Source organism: Lactuca saligna, chromosome 5 (assembly GCF_052625555.1).
Source record: "Lactuca saligna cultivar CGN05327 chromosome 5, ASM5262555v1, whole genome shotgun sequence".
NCBI lineage: Eukaryota > Viridiplantae > Streptophyta > Magnoliopsida > Asterales > Asteraceae > Lactuca > Lactuca saligna.
The window spans coordinates 38,227,291-38,244,508 of NC_136421.1; the positions used below are offsets into that span (position 1 = coordinate 38,227,291).

Below are 17,218 nucleotides of genomic sequence, written 5' to 3' on the forward strand. Positions count from 1 at the left end.
CACCATTGTCCAACTTGAAGACTGTTTTTGGGAAAAAGAAGAGCAGTAAATCAGGAGCTTCTAGCGCTTCTTTGATAATTGAGGAGCCAATTCAAGAAGATATTGGATACGAGACCAAGGAAGAAGAGGAGGCAACATACGAACAAGAAACCAAATCGGAGGAAGAGTTAGCATTCACTATGGCTAACATTGATGAAATCCCCATGGGAGAATGGAAGAAGAGGATGTGCGACGACCATGGCCCGGGACTTGTGCAACCCGCAATTCCCGCAACTGCCACCTTCGAGCTAAAAGGTCATATCCTAGCATCACTCAAGGAATACCTTTCTATGGGAAAGATCATGAAGATGCCTACAAACATTTGGATGAAGTAAATGATGTTGCTGATTACTTCAATATTCCAAATGTAACCCGCGAAACTCAAATACTTCGTATGCTTCCGGTAACCTTCAAGGGTGCTGCTAAAGACTAGCTCAAATCACTTCCCCCCGGATCAGTCACTACTTGGGCCAGAATGAAGGAAGAATTTATTGATCACTTTTGCCCACCATCCAAGATAGCCAAACTGAAGAAGGCCATTGCAAACTTTGAACAACAAGCTAGAGAGTCTTTATATGAAGCATGGGAGAGGTACAAAAGTCTCCTAAGAAATTGTCCACACCATGATCTAAACAGCCAACAAGAAGTTTCCATCTTTTATGATGGAGTCAATGTCACGACCCGACAGTTGCTAGACTCACAAGGCCCACTTACAAAGAAGCCACCCCCGGTGATTAAAGAATTGATTGAAGAATTCTCTAAACACTCTAGAGAATACCACAACCCTAGGAATGATGTCACAAGGGGAGCTGCGTATGCTGCTACTGAAGATTTATCCACAGTCATGGCTATGTTAAAAACCATGGATAGGAGAATGGACAAAATGGATCAAACTATCCATGCTATATGGGTGGGTTGTGAAAATTGCAATGGACCTCACCTCACAAGAGATTGCGATTTGGATGAGAACGGCAACAAAAAGGCACAAGCATGTTATTCGAGCGGTGACCGGTATGATGAGGACTGGCACAAACAAAAGAAGGAGTGGCTGCCTTATGAAGAGTATAAGAAGGCCAAGGAGGAGAAGTACAGACAAAAAGGGAGAGGCTTTTACCAAAAGAAGGAGCCAGTGCAAGAGAGGAAGCCAAGCTTGGAGGATATGCTAACTAAATTTGTGGCCGCTTCCGAGAAAAGACATATAGACCATGATGCTGCTATCCAGGAAACAAGAACAATGCTCAGGAACCAGCAAGCATCCATCCACAACATAGAAACGCAGCTTGGGCAACTTGCTCAACAACTAAACCAAAGGTCACCAGGTGAGCTTCCTAGCAAAACCGAGAACAACCCACGAGGCGCACAAGTAAATATTGTTACAACAAGAAGTGGGAAGATCATTACTCCCCTAGACCCTATTCGAACTGAAGCAACCAAGGACTCACAGAAGGAAGGAACGGAAGAACAAGTAGAAAACTAACATTCACAATCTGAGAGTCCTACTCGCCGAGTAGGGCCGATGGACTCGGCGAGTACCCCTGCTAAAACAAATGAACAACCTCCCTTGAAACCATACCAGCCTCCAATGCCATACCCAGCCCGAGCCAAGAAGGAGAAGCAGGAAGAGGAATATCAGAAGTTTTTAGATCATATTAAAACTCTTCAAATCAACATTCCTTTCATTGAAGCCGTCATGCAAATGCCCAAGTATGCTAAGTTCCTTAAGGAACTCCTCACGAACAGAAGAAAGATGGAGGAAGTGCAGAAGGTAGTGCTTAATGAGAATTGCTCCGCCACAATGCTAAACAAATTACCAAAGAAGAAGGGTGATCCGGGGAGCTTAACTTTGCCTTGCCAATTTGGCAACTTGGCTGCAATTCATGCCTTAGCTGATTCTGGAGCAAGCGTGAACCTTATGCCATACTCGTTCTTTAAGAAGTTGGACCTCCCGGAGCCAAGGCCAATTCGAATGGCAATTCATTTGGCAAACAAGACTGTTACTTTCCCAAGAGGGATTTGTGAAGATTTGCTAGTGAAAGTAGACAAATTTGTCTTCCCGGATGATTTCATCATTCTCGACATGGAGGCGGATCCGCAAGTTCCAATTATCTTTGGAAGGCCCTTCCTCAACACCGCTAGCGCTATCGTAGACATGAGAGATTGTAAGCTCACATTGCGAGTTGGGGACGATTCAGTGACATTCGGGGTAGACCAAGCCATGAAGTACTCAAGGAGTAGTGACGACACGGATTTCTTAATCGACATGCTTGACGAACTATTGGAGGAAGACATACCTGAAGATTTCAGCAAGTTTGCAGCTTTGGATGAAGTATTTGACCCAGAAAAGGACTTACTAGAGATTGAAAGACTGTTGGAAGAAGCGGAGTATGAAGAAATAAAGAAGCAATCTGAAAGCCCTACTCGCCGAGTAGACCCGATCTACTCGCCGAGTACATCTGAAGAAAAGCCAGAAGTCGTGAAAGCAGCTACCAACTCGCCGAGTACCAAACCTGCACTCGGCGAGTCCGTCACTTTGCACAACAAATTGGAGCTTAAAACACTACCTGACCATCTGGAGTATGCCTTTCTGGAAGAAGGAAATCAAAACTGTGATCATAGCCTCAGACCTATCCAAGACGGAAAAGGAGGAGCTTGTACGCGTGTTGAAGAAAAGAAAAAGAGCCATCGCATGGAGCATCTCCGACATCAAGGGAATAAGCCCATCCTACTGCTCTCACAAAATCAATTTAGAAGAAGGAGCAAGGCCGGTGGTGCAACATCAAAGATGATTAAACCCGAACATGCAAGAAGTCGTCAAGAAGGAGGTGGTCAAGCTTTTGGATGCAGGAACCATCTACTCCATCTCCGATAGCCCATGGGTGAGTCCGGTCCAAGTGGTGCCCAAGAAAGGAGGAATGACGGTCATTACCAAAGAAAAGAACGAGTTAATTCCAACGTAAACGGTAACCGGTTGGCGAGTGTGCATCAATTATCGAAAGCTAAACGATGCCACTCGCAAAGACCATTTTCCCCTTCCTTTCATAGATCAAATGTTAGAGAGACTATCGGGCCACAACTACTACTGCTTTTTAGATGGGTTTTCAGGGTATTTTCAAATACCCATAGACCCAATGGACCAAGAAAATACCACCTTTACATGCCCAAGTGGGACTTTCGCCTATAGACGCATGCCATTTGGACTATGCAATGCACCTGCGACATTTCAAAGGTGCATGACCGCCATATTCCATGATATGGTGGAAAGATTCATGGAGGTCTTTATGGATGACTTTTCTGTATTTGGATCTTCTTTCAATGACTGCCTCACGAACCTTGACTCTATGCTTGCTAGGTGTGAGAAAACCGACTTGGTCCTAAATTGGGAGAAGTGTCACTTCATGGTCAAGGAGGGTATAGTTTTGGGACACAAAGTCTCTAAAAAGGGAATTGAGGTGGATCGGGCAAAGATAGACACCATTGCCAAATTACCCCACCAACTAATGTGAAGGGCATTAGAAGTTTTTTGGGACATGCAGGTTTTTACCGGCATTTTATAAAAGATTTTTCCAAAATCACGAAACCTCTAACACAATTATTACTAAAAGATGCACCCTTTCATTTTACTAAAGAGTGTTTAGAGGCATTTGACTTTCTAAAGGAAAAATTAACTAATGCCCCGATCATTATAGCACCAAATTGGAACTTACCCTTCGAGATCATGTGTGATGCTAGTGACTATGCACTAGAAGCGGTCCTTGGACAAAGGGTTGATAAGCACTTTCAACCCATCTATTATGCAAGCAAAACCTTAAATCCTGCCCAAGAGAATTATACTACTACTGAAAAAGAATTGTTAGCCGTGGTTTACGCTTTTGACAAGTTTTGCCCCTACTTGGTTTTATCTAAAACCACTGTTTTTACTGACCACTCGGCTATCAAGTATTTGTTTTCCAAACAGGATGCCAAGCCAAGACTGTTGGAATAGTGTCTAAGGCTATAACTATATCCAGTTGTGCATGGTCCTTTTGGGTTGCCTTCACCATAGCAACTTGAAGGATGATTTGTTAAGAGAGAGTAAATATTATAAGGAATAATATATGGCTATTTGATTAATATAAGTCATAAATTAATTGGTATTAATTTGGTGACTTAAAGAGATTAATTAAATAAGAGGGTATAAATTGTCAATTGTTTGATAGTTACACTTTAGACTGTAAATCCTTATCCTAGATAGGATGGACGATTTCTAGGGCTTGGATAAGCCAAAATCATCCATAGGGTTATCTATGGAATGGATTTGGATAGCCTTAAGAGAAGATTATCCAATTAGGGTTTAGGTTGTAACCCTTAAGGAGTCTACAAGTATAAATAGACCCTAGGGGTGAGGGAATTCGACATACAACCTAAAGCAAGGAACCTCTGGCCGAATTCCTCCCCTCTCCTCTCTCCTAAATCATCTTGCTTGCTATTGGTGTTTGTAAGCCATTAGAGGAGTGACATTTGTGACTCTAGAAGCTCCAAGACAACAAGATCAACAAGGAACTCAAAGGTATGATTCTAGATCTGTTTCATCATTGTTATTTAACCTAATTTGCTATTAGAAGTCTTAGATTCAAAGCATGTTTATGAGAAAGCCTAGATCCGAGCAATAGGGTTTTGCATGCGCACATAGGAAAGTTCTTATGGCTAAAACCCATCAGTGGTATCAGAGCCTAGCTTGGTTTTCTTTAAATTGTTGCTTGATTAACTGTAACAAACCTGCAAAATTCGATTTTTTGGTTTTTGAGTCACTGACTCGGCGGGTTCCAAGGTGGACTCGGCGAGTAGGCCTGACTCGGCGAGTCCCCTTGTGTACTCGGCGAGTCCAGGCGTCAGGAATGGCCAGATTCGGGATTTTTTCATAATTATCTTATGGAAACTTACCTTAATCATATTAGATCAATCTAAATCCGTTTTTTTTTATAAATATGACTATTATCTTGATCTAATTAAAGATATTTATCATCTAATAAAATATTTAATTTCCTTATATGATAATGATTAAGATAATTAGGATATTAATTGTTAATTGGAATTATTTATTATTTGATCCTCCATGTTTTAAATGTTTAAAACCTACCCTAAAGTTTTGAAATTTATATTTGTGATTAAAAGTTTTAATTTAGACAACTTAAATTTCAAACCCTAGATTTTAAAAAGGTTTTAAAATACAACCCTATACTTATATGATATTACTAGAATAATATATATATGTATAACTAAATGCTAGTCTTACCGCTAGTAGGCCTCATTCACGAAGCCGATCTATAAGGTGGGTATAAGGTTGCGGCCTATAAAATGACGCTTAATGGGTGTACACTCACACCCACCGCTTGCTTGATTGGTGGAGGGTCGTTAGCCGAACGGGTAGGATAGGGCAACCTCATCCTCTCATTAAAAGTATAATAAGAAACACAAAGTAACTACACGTTTTAAAAATTTCCCAATATTAGTTGCTTTAGGAAAAGTGAATTGATGCAATCCCATGAAATTACACTTTGCACCTTGCTAAGAAGTTAGTGGAGCGTGTGTGGTTTACCGGCACACTAATTGGTTCTAAGCGAAGGTGGCAAAGGGTGATTCATTGTTTATCATAGTTCGATGGAGCGTGTGTGGTTTACCGGCACATCGAATAGGTGATCGTTACAATGAAGGCACCATGTGAATTTGCATGGTAATTCACACCCGCTTTGTGATCCTCGGCATCCTAGTCACAAACAAGAGGGGCATATCGAGATTTAAACATGCCATTGAATAGTTCAATGAATCTCATCCGAACCTAGGAATTCTCAAAAACACTCAGGACTAATAGTTTAAGTTTTGTAATGGAGAATTAGTGAATCGTCATTCACTTACCTTCAATTTATTTGCATATTAGATTACGGCATCCCTTTTCTAGTATGTAAATGTTATTGTTGGATCCTAGCCCTAATTTTTCTTATTGGGTGATAATTAGGGATTCTTGTTCTAATCTATCTTTGTCCTTTCTATAGATGTCAAACGCAAACAACGCTGCTGCTAGTTCTTTCACGTTGATGAGCCTTTGCCAAAAGGTCACGTTCGATGGAACGAACTTTAGCGAATGGATAAGATACATTCGCACCATTGCTCGCTATGAGGATAAAGAGTATGTCCTCGATGAGAAGCTCGAGAATATCAACCCCGAAGTTGCTACTCCCGCCGAAATCACCGCCTTTGAAACTCATGAGCGAGATGCAACGAAAGTACATTGCATCATGATCGCCACCATGAACTCCGAATTCCAAAAGTCCTACAAGGACATGTATCCATACGAGATGCATCAATACTTGTTGGAGAGGTACCACCAAAATGCGAGACAAGAGCGTTACGAGATTTTCACTAACATGATCTCCGCTAAGATGGGTCATGGAGAATCTCTTACCGTGCACCTGCAAAAGATGCAAAGGTATGTCGACCGCCTTCGCAAGTTAAATGTTGACTTCGGCGAAGACTTGGCGATCAACATGGTGCTTCACTCTTTGCCTCCGATGTACAACCAATTTAGGATGACCTACCACATGAACTCTAAGCAAACTCCAAGGTCTCTTGAGGGTTGCTGAGAGCAACTTCAAGGACAAGTCTGTTGCACCAACTCCCAATCCATCCGCTGCTCCTGTCTTGGGTATTGGTCAAGGGAAGGGAAAGAAGAGGAAAGCTTCATCGAATAACTATCGAAAGGTGAAAGCCCGAGATGGTTCCTCTTCTAGTGGGACCAAAGTTGATCCCTCTAAGCCCTGTTCCAACCCAAGGGAGGCAGAGTGCCACCACTGCCACAAGATAGGACATTGGAAGAGAAGCTGCCCGGATTACCTGCAAGCCATCAAGGAAGGAAAGATCAAGCCATCTTTCGCAGGTATATACACAATCAAATCTAACGATTCTAATCATGCTATTTCTTGGGTTCTTGATACCGGTTGTGGTTATCACATTTGTTCTAATGTGCAGGGACTAAAAAGAAGTAGGGATGTGGAGCAAGGAAGGATCAATCTAATCATGGGGAACAGAAGATCGTCGCCTGTGACCAAGATTGGAGTGTATTCTTTAGTGCTTAGGAATAGTTTAGTTTTAGATTTGAACAATTGTTTCTATTCGCCAGAAATAGCTAGAAACATCATTTCATTTCATGGTTTATATAGACAAGGATTTAGATTTTCTTTTAATAATGAGAATGGTTCTATTTTGGCTTATCTAAATGGTGTCTTTTACTTTGAAGCTATACCATGTAATGGAATATATGAAACTGTTATGATTGTTGATAACTTAGGAAATGATGTTTTGAATATTGATTCTTCCACTAGTATGGATAAATCATCCTTGTGGCATTGTCGTCTTGGACATGTCAACAAGAAACGCATAGCCCAACTCCAAAAGGATGGAGTGTTGGAGTCATTCGACCTTAGGGAAGATGACACATGCGAGTCTTGTTTACTTGGAAAGATGACTAAGTCACCCTTCACGAGTACTTGTGAAAGGGGTGAGGGGCTATTGGACCTAATACATACCGATGTATGTGGACCCTTTAGATCAACCATGAAGGATGGGAACCGCTTCTATGTGACTTTTACCGATGACTATAGTAGATATGGGTATATCTACTTAATCAAGCAAAAGTCAGAAACTTTTGAAAAGTTCAAAGAGTTCAAGAATGAAGTGGAGAATCAATTGGGCAGGAAAATCAAGATGCTTCGATCCGATCGAGGAGGAGAGCACCTAAGTCTTGAATTCCACGATTATCTCAAGGAGTGTGGAATAGTTTCGCAATTGACGCCTCCTAGGACACCGCAGTTGAATAGTGTGGCCGAAAGGCGTAATCGAACCTTATTGGATATGGTTCGCTCTATGATGAGTCGTGCTTCACTACCTATCTTCTTTTGGGGGTATGCCTTAGAGACTGCCGCCCATATCCTTAACCGAGTCCCAACTAAGAAGGTTGCCAAAACACCTCACGAGATGTGGACAGGGAAAGCTCCCTCGTTGGCACATATCAAGGTTTGGGGTTGCGAGGCTTTCGTAAGACGAGATACTCACGACAAGCTTGAACCTCGAAGTGAGCGATGTATTTTCATCGGCTACCCGCAAACTTCCTTTGGATATCTCTTCTATAGACCGAAAGACAATGTTGTTTTTGTTGCGAGGAGAGGAGTTTTCCGAGAGCGAGAACTCATAAGCCAAGGAGACAGTGGGAGGCAAATCGAACTTGAAGAGATTCAAGAGTCGATAGATGAAGGAACCTCTACCGTTGGCATTCAACCCGAGGAGGAAACTCCGGTTGAACCGATTGATGAATCCTTACCTCTTAGACGTTCCGATAGAGTTAGAGTTCATCCCCAGTTTTATGGTTTTCACATTACTACCGAAGGGGACACGTATATTAGTGATGGTACACTAGTAAATCTTGATGAACCTAATAGCTATAAGGAAGCCATGGCAGGCCCGGAGTCTGCGAAATGGAAAGAGGCGATGGATAGCGAGATCTAATCCATGTACGATAATCAAGTTTGGAATTTGGTTGATTATGTGCCCGAACGTAAGACCGTAGGGTGCAAGTGGATCTTCAAGAAGAAGACCGACGTGGATGGGAACGTACACACATATAAAGCACGATTGGTCGCGAAGGGCTTTACTCAAACTCCCAGAGTTGACTATGATGAGACCTTCTCACCAGTTGCGAAGATTAAATCTATTAGAGTGATGCTAGCAATTGCCGCATTTCATGATTATGAGATTTGGCAAATGGATGTCAAGACCGCTTTCCTTAACGGAAAGTTGGCTGAGGATGTTTACATGGCTCAGCGAGAGGGGTTTGTGGATCCGAAGCATCCGAATAGAGTGTGTAAGCTTGAGAAGTCCATTTATGGACTTATGCAAGCATCTCGCAGATGGAATCTTTGCTTCGATGAGAAAGTCAAAGAGTTTGGATTTGTACGAAGCGAAGACGAATCTTGTGCATATGTCAAAGCCAGTGGGAGTATAGTAAGCTTCCTCGTTCTATATGTCGATGACATATTACTCATAGGAAACGACATCCCGACTCTGCAGGAGGTTAAGTCCTGGCTCGGGAAGTGCTTCGCTATGAAGGACCTCGGAGAGGCTTCTTACATTTTGGTAATAAGGATAGTAAGAGAAAGAAGTAAGAGACTAATTGGACTTAGTCAGAATACTTACTTAGAGAAGGTACTAAAACGTTTTAGTATGGAAAACTCAAAGAAGGGAGAACTACCGATACAAGGAAATGCCAAGTTGAGTAAGACTCAAAGTCCGAGTACCGAAGCTGAGATAGCAGAAATGAGCCGAGTACCATACGCTTCCGCAGTTGGCTCAATCATGTACGCTATGACTTGTACTCGCCCTGATGTAGCCTTCGCTTTGAGCATGGTTAGCAGATATCAAGGGAACCCTGGCAAAGCACATTGGATTGCGGTGAAGAACATCCTTAAGTACCTTCGGAGGACGAAAGAATGGTTCTTAGTCCTTGGAGGGAGTGATGACTTGAAGGTGCGAGGGTATAGTGACGCCAGCTTTCAGACCAACAAGGACAACTACCGTTCGCAGTCGGGCTGGGTCTTTACCCTAAATGGAGGAGCAGTGACTTGGAAGAGTTCCAAGCAAGAAACCGTAGCTGATTCAACGTGCGAATCAGAGTACATCGCAGCGAGCGAAGCGTCGAAGGAGGAAATATGGCCAAAGAACTTCATTAGTGATCTTGGAGTTGTACCGGCCATAAAGGAGCCCATGGAGATTTTCTGTGATAACGAAGGTGCGGTTGCCTTGACCAAGGAACCGAGGGATCATGGTAGATCTCGACATATCGACAGAAAATATCACTTCATTAGACATCGTATAGAAGAAGGACAACTCGTAGTGAAGAGGATATCATCAGAAGATAACCCAGCAGATCCGCTTACGAAGGGACTGAGTAGGGTTAAGCACTTGCAGCATGCTAGGAGTATTAGGCTGAAGGATGATATTAGTATAGATTAGATAGTATTAGAAACGTATAATAGATAAATGTAATTAACATTTGATGATTAAATAAAGGAGTTTTATTTATGAGTAAAGTTACTGTCACATGTTAGTTGTTTAACTATTGTTTCACTTTGCATGTTTTGACTTCCAGAATAATTGAGTTTATTAGGAATAATCGAATTATTCAAATGGTCCACAATCATTCATATGTTGGGAGTAGATATGAATGAAGATTGTCATGAATTGGTGTGTAGAATGTCTACATGGTGTTAGACATAGCAAGGGTTGCTGCAACGTTCATGAGTGCTTATGAACTGGTTTTGAGCATTGGAATAAACCCGCGCTTGCTGGAATCACTTTATGGAATATGATATAAAAGGTGATCGCAAGACGATAATATCATATAGTCTTAAAACCTAGATATATGGTTTATTATTTGTTAATTGATTGTGCATTGATAATGCGAAAACGCATCAGTAACTTGATGTTATAAAACGCATTCTTGTGTATTGTTGGTTAATGAATAAGTAAATGCATATAAGTCGAAGTTTATCTGTAAATTTTATCCTAAGAGGGTAGAAGAGATATCTTGGCCACTCGATGATTTGATTTGACTTATGTGCCGGGCCCGGTCAGAACTAAATTGATGTGTTCGACTAAGTTCTATGTCGAATAAATCGGAGATCGAGAAATTTGAATGCATGACTAACCATTCCATAGGATTGTCAGCATGATATCTAACAGAGGACTGTACGATCCCTTATCTAAAGGACAAGATTGATTAGATCAGAGTTGACAGCGTCTTTGAGAGCTACGATTGCAAACCGAATTGTACTTGTATAGTTACTAGACTTATCCAAGTGGGAGACTGTTGGAATAGTGTCTAAGGCTATAACTATATCCGGTTGTGCATGGTCCTTTTGGGTTGCCTTCACCATAGCAACTTGAAGGATGATTTGTTAAGAGAGAGTAAATATTATAAGGAATAATATATGGCTATTTGATTAATATAAGTCATAAATTAATTGGTATTAATTTGGTGACTTAAAGAGATTAATTAAATAAGAGGGTATAAATTGTCAATTGTTTGATAGTTACACTTTAGACTGTAAATCCTTATCCTAGATAGGATGGACGATTTCTAGGGCTTGGATAAGCCAAAATCGTCCATAGGGTTATCTATGGAATGGATTTGGATAGCCTTAAGAGAAGATTATCCAATTAGGGTTTAGGTTGTAACCCTTAAGGAGTCTACAAGTATAAATAGACCCTAGGGGTGAGGGAATTCGACACACAACCTAAAGCAAGGAACCTCTGTCCGAATTCCTCCCCTCTCCTCTCTCCTAAATCACCTTGCTTGCTATTGGTATTTGTAAGCCATTAGAGGAGTGACATTTGTGACTCTAGAAGCTCCAAGACAACAAGATCAACAAGGAACTCAAAGGTATGATTCTAGATCTGTTTCATCATTGTTATTTAACCTAATTAGGTATTAGAAGTCTTGGATTCAAAGCATGTTTATTAGAAAGCCTAGATCCGAGCAATAGGGTTTTGCATGCGCACATAGGAAAGTTCTTATGGCTAAAACCCACCAAAGACTAATACGATGGGTGCTGCTTCTTCAATAATTCGATATAGAGATACGAGACAAGAAAGGAATGGAGAACGTAGCGGCCGATCATTTATCTAGGCTCGAGAACCCGAAATTGCAAGAAGATAAGGATGGAGACGACTTTCCGGATGAATACATTATGGTGACCGTGGGAGAGGAGCCATGGTTCGCAGACATAGCTAACTATTTAGCTACAAATTATGTCCCGAAGGATTATAGTAGTCAGCAAAAGAAGAAATTCTTCGCAGAGATCAAATATTACTTTTGGGACGATCCATACCTCTTTCGAAGCTGTGCGGATGGAATTATAAGAAGATGTGTGTTCGGAAAGGAAAGCCGAAGAATACTAGAACACTGCCATAGCGGGCCCACGGGAGGACATCATGGAGCACACTATACCGCAAAGAAGATCTTTGACATTGGGTTCTATTGGCCTACAATCTTCAAAGATGCAGCCCAATATGTCAAAGAATGTGATGCTTGTCAAAGGGTGGGAAACATTTCATCTCGAAATGAAATGCCACAACATAGCATACAAGTGTGTGAGGTGTTCGACGTATGGGGCATTGACTTCATGGGACCTTTTCCCACATCCAAAGGAAACAAGTACATCCTAGTGGCGGTAGATTATGTTTCAAAATGGGCGGAGGCGTAGGCTTTACCTACAAATGACGGACGGGTAGTGGTACGATTCTTAAAAAAACTATTCTCCCGGTTTGGTGTTCCGAAGGCCCTAATTAGTGACCGAGGCACACACTTTGCCAATGATCAATTGGAAAAGGTGCTCAAGAAATATGGGGTGACCCATAAGTTCTCCACGTCATACCACCCACAAACGAGTGGACAAATTGAAGTGACCAATCGAGCCTTGAAGCGTATTTTAGAGAAGTCGGTGGGAAGCAACCGCAAGGAATGGTCGGATAAATTGGATGACGCGCTATGGGCATTCCGTACCGCTTTCAAAACACCTATTGGTACTACACCATATAGGTTAGTTTATGGAAAGCAATGCCATTTACCGGTTGAGATTGAGCATAAGGCATATTAGGCGTTAAAGAGGTGCAACTTTGATATAGAAGAATTGAAGACCAACCGTTTAATGCAAATGAATGCCCTTGAAGAACTCCGGAATTAGGCTTATTCTAGTTCGTGGCTCTATAAAGAAAAGACCAAGAGATGGCATGACCAAAGAATCAAGAGCAAAGACATCCATGAAGGCCAAAAAGTACTACTTTTCAATTCCCGATTAAAACTTTTCTTGGGCAAACTCAAATCAAGGTGGGATGGTCCCTTTTTGGTCAAGACGGTGTTTCCTCACGGGGCTATAGAATTGATATCAAGAGACGGCACACCATTTAAAGTCAATGGTCATAGAGTGAAGAAATATGAAGAAGGAGTCCCCCAAACTGAAGGATTGGAGGAGCTGCTACTGTGCAGAATCGCAAACACGTAGACGGGGCGGAGTCCAGCTAATGACTCCATCAAAAGAAGTGCTTCTCGGGAGGCAACCCGAGTTTCACGTTTGCATTTTCTTTCCTTTTCTTTATTTTTCATATTGTTTTTTTTGCATTCTTCTTCATTTATTCTATGTCTCTAAGTGCTTGAGGACAAGCTCTACTGTGAGTGTGGGGTGGAAGGGCTAAACAAATGAATTCATACATTAAAATTGGCAAATTTAAAACAAAAAATTCAACCTGTGACATCTACTCGGCGAGTATATCGACTATACTCGGCGAGTAAATGTCCACTTACAGCCAAAAGTCGATAACACGCATGTCTACTCAGCGAGTAGACCCATTCTACTCGGCGAGTAGCCGGTTCAAACCCAGTAAAATAAAACCTGTAAAAATTACTATTACTCACCAATTCATCTCCACACTCGCCGAGCATTTCCTCTCAGCCGCATCTCTAAGTATTCTTCAAGATCTCCCCAATTTTCTCTTCTTTCTCTTCATTCAAGCAACAAGGTAACATCTTTACCCTTTAATTTTATGAAAGGTCCAATCTTTATCACATATCTTCCCATATTTGTTATGATTTCGGATTTGGGGAGTTTTTCCCAATTTTTAGGGCTTTGATTTACTCATGAATTAGATGTTGTTAGGAGTAATTTCTTCAAGATATATGGTTAGATAAGTAATTACAACAAAACCCTATGAACAATTTGGACTATTACACAGATTACACAGATCCGATCTCGATCTGTCAAAAAGTTCATACTACTCGGCGAGTACGTTCGTGTACTCGGCGAGTAGGTCCCAATCAGATCAAAAATTTTCCTGTTTTAATTATTGGGTGTTGTTTGTTGCTGTGTTTTTGGTATGTTTATGTAGATAGCATGGCAAGGAGAGGTCAGTCATCACGTGGAGGAGGCCATGGTGATATGCCATGGTTAGCCTTTCAACAAATCACCTCCAAATCCTCCAAAACTCGAGCCCTAAACAGGTTGGAAGCGCTGCGATAGAAAGAAATCCACTTACCAAATGCAGTGGATTGGGGATGGATGGGTAATGTCGGCTTGGAAGAGGAACTTACTCCATATTTGGTGAAAGATTGTAACTTGGCTTATGCCAACATCACTTGTGATGGTTGGTTGGAATTGTTTAAAATCCAAGAGCCAATATACGCGGAGTTATGCTGGGAATTCTTTGCTACCATTACATTTCGAGGTGGTAGTGAGTATTACAATCCAAACACGATCTCGTTTTCTTTGGGTGGGGAGCTGCGACAATGAAGCATGGTTGAGTTCTCTTGGCGGTTGGGCATCTACGATCAAGACATGTCGATGACGGAATACTTTGAAGCCTTCTTGGAGAATACCTACAAAGAACTTCCCGAGGGGGTGGTGGCGTCGACATGGTGGAGTACAATTGCTAACCGGGTCTACATACCTTCCACTGCTCAAGAAGGTCATATCCGTTCTCCAATCCACCGACTCGTTCATCGGTTCGTTGCAAGCACGATCAACATGCGGAAGGATGGGGGCAAAGTTCCCACCCTTGATATCTTTTACTTGTGGAGTATCATCACTCCCGATGTCTTCTGCAACCTCCCGTACTGCATTGCTAAATTTCTTGTGGAGGGAGCGGTCAAGGAGAAGATAAACTCGAAGATCAATGGGGGCATGTTCATTACTCGGCTTGCGAGATCATTTGGGATCTTGGAATTGCCGCAAGCTCAAATGCTAACGATTATCCACCCTCCTCCGTTCAACACTGCACTTTATAGGAGGGCTCGGATAGTTGAAAATTTTGGTGACTCTTTTACTATCCCAAATGAGGATGAGCCGGCGGTCCCTGAGGAGCCGGGAAGGCGGGTTAGGCCAAGGAGCGAGCGGGTACGAGAAGACCCACCGGTTATTCCGGTGGAGGATAACAAGGGATGGAACCAACTGGAGTATCGACACTACTTGGATGATATTGGGCGAGGGGTTAATTACACCAATCAATCCTTCGAGTATCTTTTCCAACAAATGCATATTACCCCGCGACCGGGACCCGGCTACCCTTATATTATGGATTGGGACGAGAGGATGCGAAGAAGGGGTGGAGCTGGAGGAGCCGGCATGGAAGAGGAAGAATGAAGATTTTATTTGATTTTGTTTTGTTTGGTTATGATGTTTGTTTTAAGACAATTGTGGACATGTTGAATTTGGTTATGTGGTTGGAATATCAGTGTTACTTTTAGTTTTCTTTTCAGGTATTGAAGCTAGAAAGCATGCTACTTAGGAAGGGTCAAGAGAGGAATGAGAGTCTTTATGAGTGATTATGGAGTCTTGTTCCTAGGATTGAGTCCGTCCGAATCGAGAGCTTTATGAAGTGTTGCTGCTTAGGAAGTTCACGGGAGAGTACATTTATATTTCCATGTCAACACCAACATAAAGAGAGACAGCAGTTCATAGAATTCTGGAAATCTAAGCTCTACTCGCCGAGTGCACTAACACTACTCGGCGAGTACATCTGCTTTCGCACGAACTACTTTGCCAATCGAGTTCTACTCGCCGAGTTTGCTAACCTACTCGTCGAGTAGCCTGCTGCAGGAGGAGTTTCTGATTTGTTCTGGCTAGTTTTGTTGCGCCATTCATATACTCTTTATGCATTACTACTGAAGATTGTGCAACAACTCTTTTCCTTGGAGTTTTTCGAGCTATCAACCACACGAGACGTATGACACCCATGCCATGGATGAGCTGTTCCCATGGTTAAAGTTACTAGAAGAAGGAGTTGAAGAAGAGAGTGTCAACCTAGCAACTGCTACCCCAGGGGAGTTTGTTCCAACTTTCTCTCTATTTGTATTTTTAGTTGGTATAATATGCAATGAGGGCATTGCATAAAATAAGTGTGGGGTAGGGGGTTAGTCACATCTTAGAACACTTAGAATCTTAATTTAGGATAATTTTTAAAAAAAATGCTAGGGTCTTAAATTAGAAAATTTTGGTAAAAAAAGTTAGGATTCCATATTAGAATTGTGTTAATAATTGCATGAAAACCCAAATGTTTAGTTGAGCCTATATACGTTCTAGTGCATTTGTGGCTTCCTTATTTTAGTGAAATCATGAGACAAAAACACGACCTTGCTCAGCCTGAGGGATGCAATACGTTTAGCAGCCTAAACCTGAAATGTATCCAGGAAAGTTTTCATCATTAGCCAATAAAGGTTGAGATTGAGCGCCCCTGCTTAAGCATGTAGGGATTTAAGTAAAAAAAGAGTATATATATTGAGAAATACATGAAAAAAAGAATTACTAGAAAAAGTTATAGGAATTTTGGAGCAAATGAAGTGAAGATCTAAAGATCAAAATTCCAAGAAATCCAAAAAGTTGAAGATACCAAAAGTCAATACAAGTTGGTGAATTCAAAGATATCAAAGATCAAATTATCAAGAAAGTGAAGAATTCAAAGAATTCCATAGTGGTATCGAAAAGTTGTAATTCTAGAATATGTATGCTTGGGTTGCTCAATTAAAAATACCTTGAGGGTAAAGAGATTTTCTGAGGATGGATTCGGAGGGTTGCATAAAATGAGCATAGTTCGGGGTGAGTGGGCGAATGTTTATGAGGATTGTGAGTATTTGAAGTATGGGGGGTTTTTAGGAAATTTTAGACACAAATGCATGCGTTGCGGTCTTGGCATAATGGCTGGGTTGGATTGGAGTTATTAATGTGATTTTAATATGTTTAAAATTTAGTTTTGCTTGGGGGCAAGCAAAAGTCAAGTGTGGGGTATTTTGATATGTGCATAATTAGTTAATTATTTAACATATATTCTTAGTTATTTTTGATTAATTATGTGAATAATGTGGACAAAAGGTACTTAAAATGTTGTGAATTGTGTTTTCAGTCCAAAAGATATGCTTGGAAGCAAAAAGGAGAAAAGGAAGCAATTGAAAATTAAAGAGTGAAAGAAGGAGTTCTACTCGGCGAGTACACGAGGATATGCTAGAAGATAAATACGACTGCTGATTCAAGACGGATAAGTATGGACCTACTCGGCGAGTTGATTCTGCTACTCGCCGAGTACACCCTGTTTTGGGATATCTATAAAA

General features: G+C 41.4%; 1 non-coding gene across 1 annotated transcript; it reads right to left on the reverse strand.

Moving 5' to 3' along the window:
* Nucleotides 1-562: 562 nt before the first annotated feature.
* Nucleotides 563-669, reverse strand: LOC144999076 (small nucleolar RNA R71). Its single transcript, XR_013660601.1, has one exon. It is a non-coding gene; the product is annotated as a small nucleolar RNA R71 (small nucleolar RNA).
* Between the last annotated feature and the right edge of the window lie 16,549 nt (nt 670-17,218).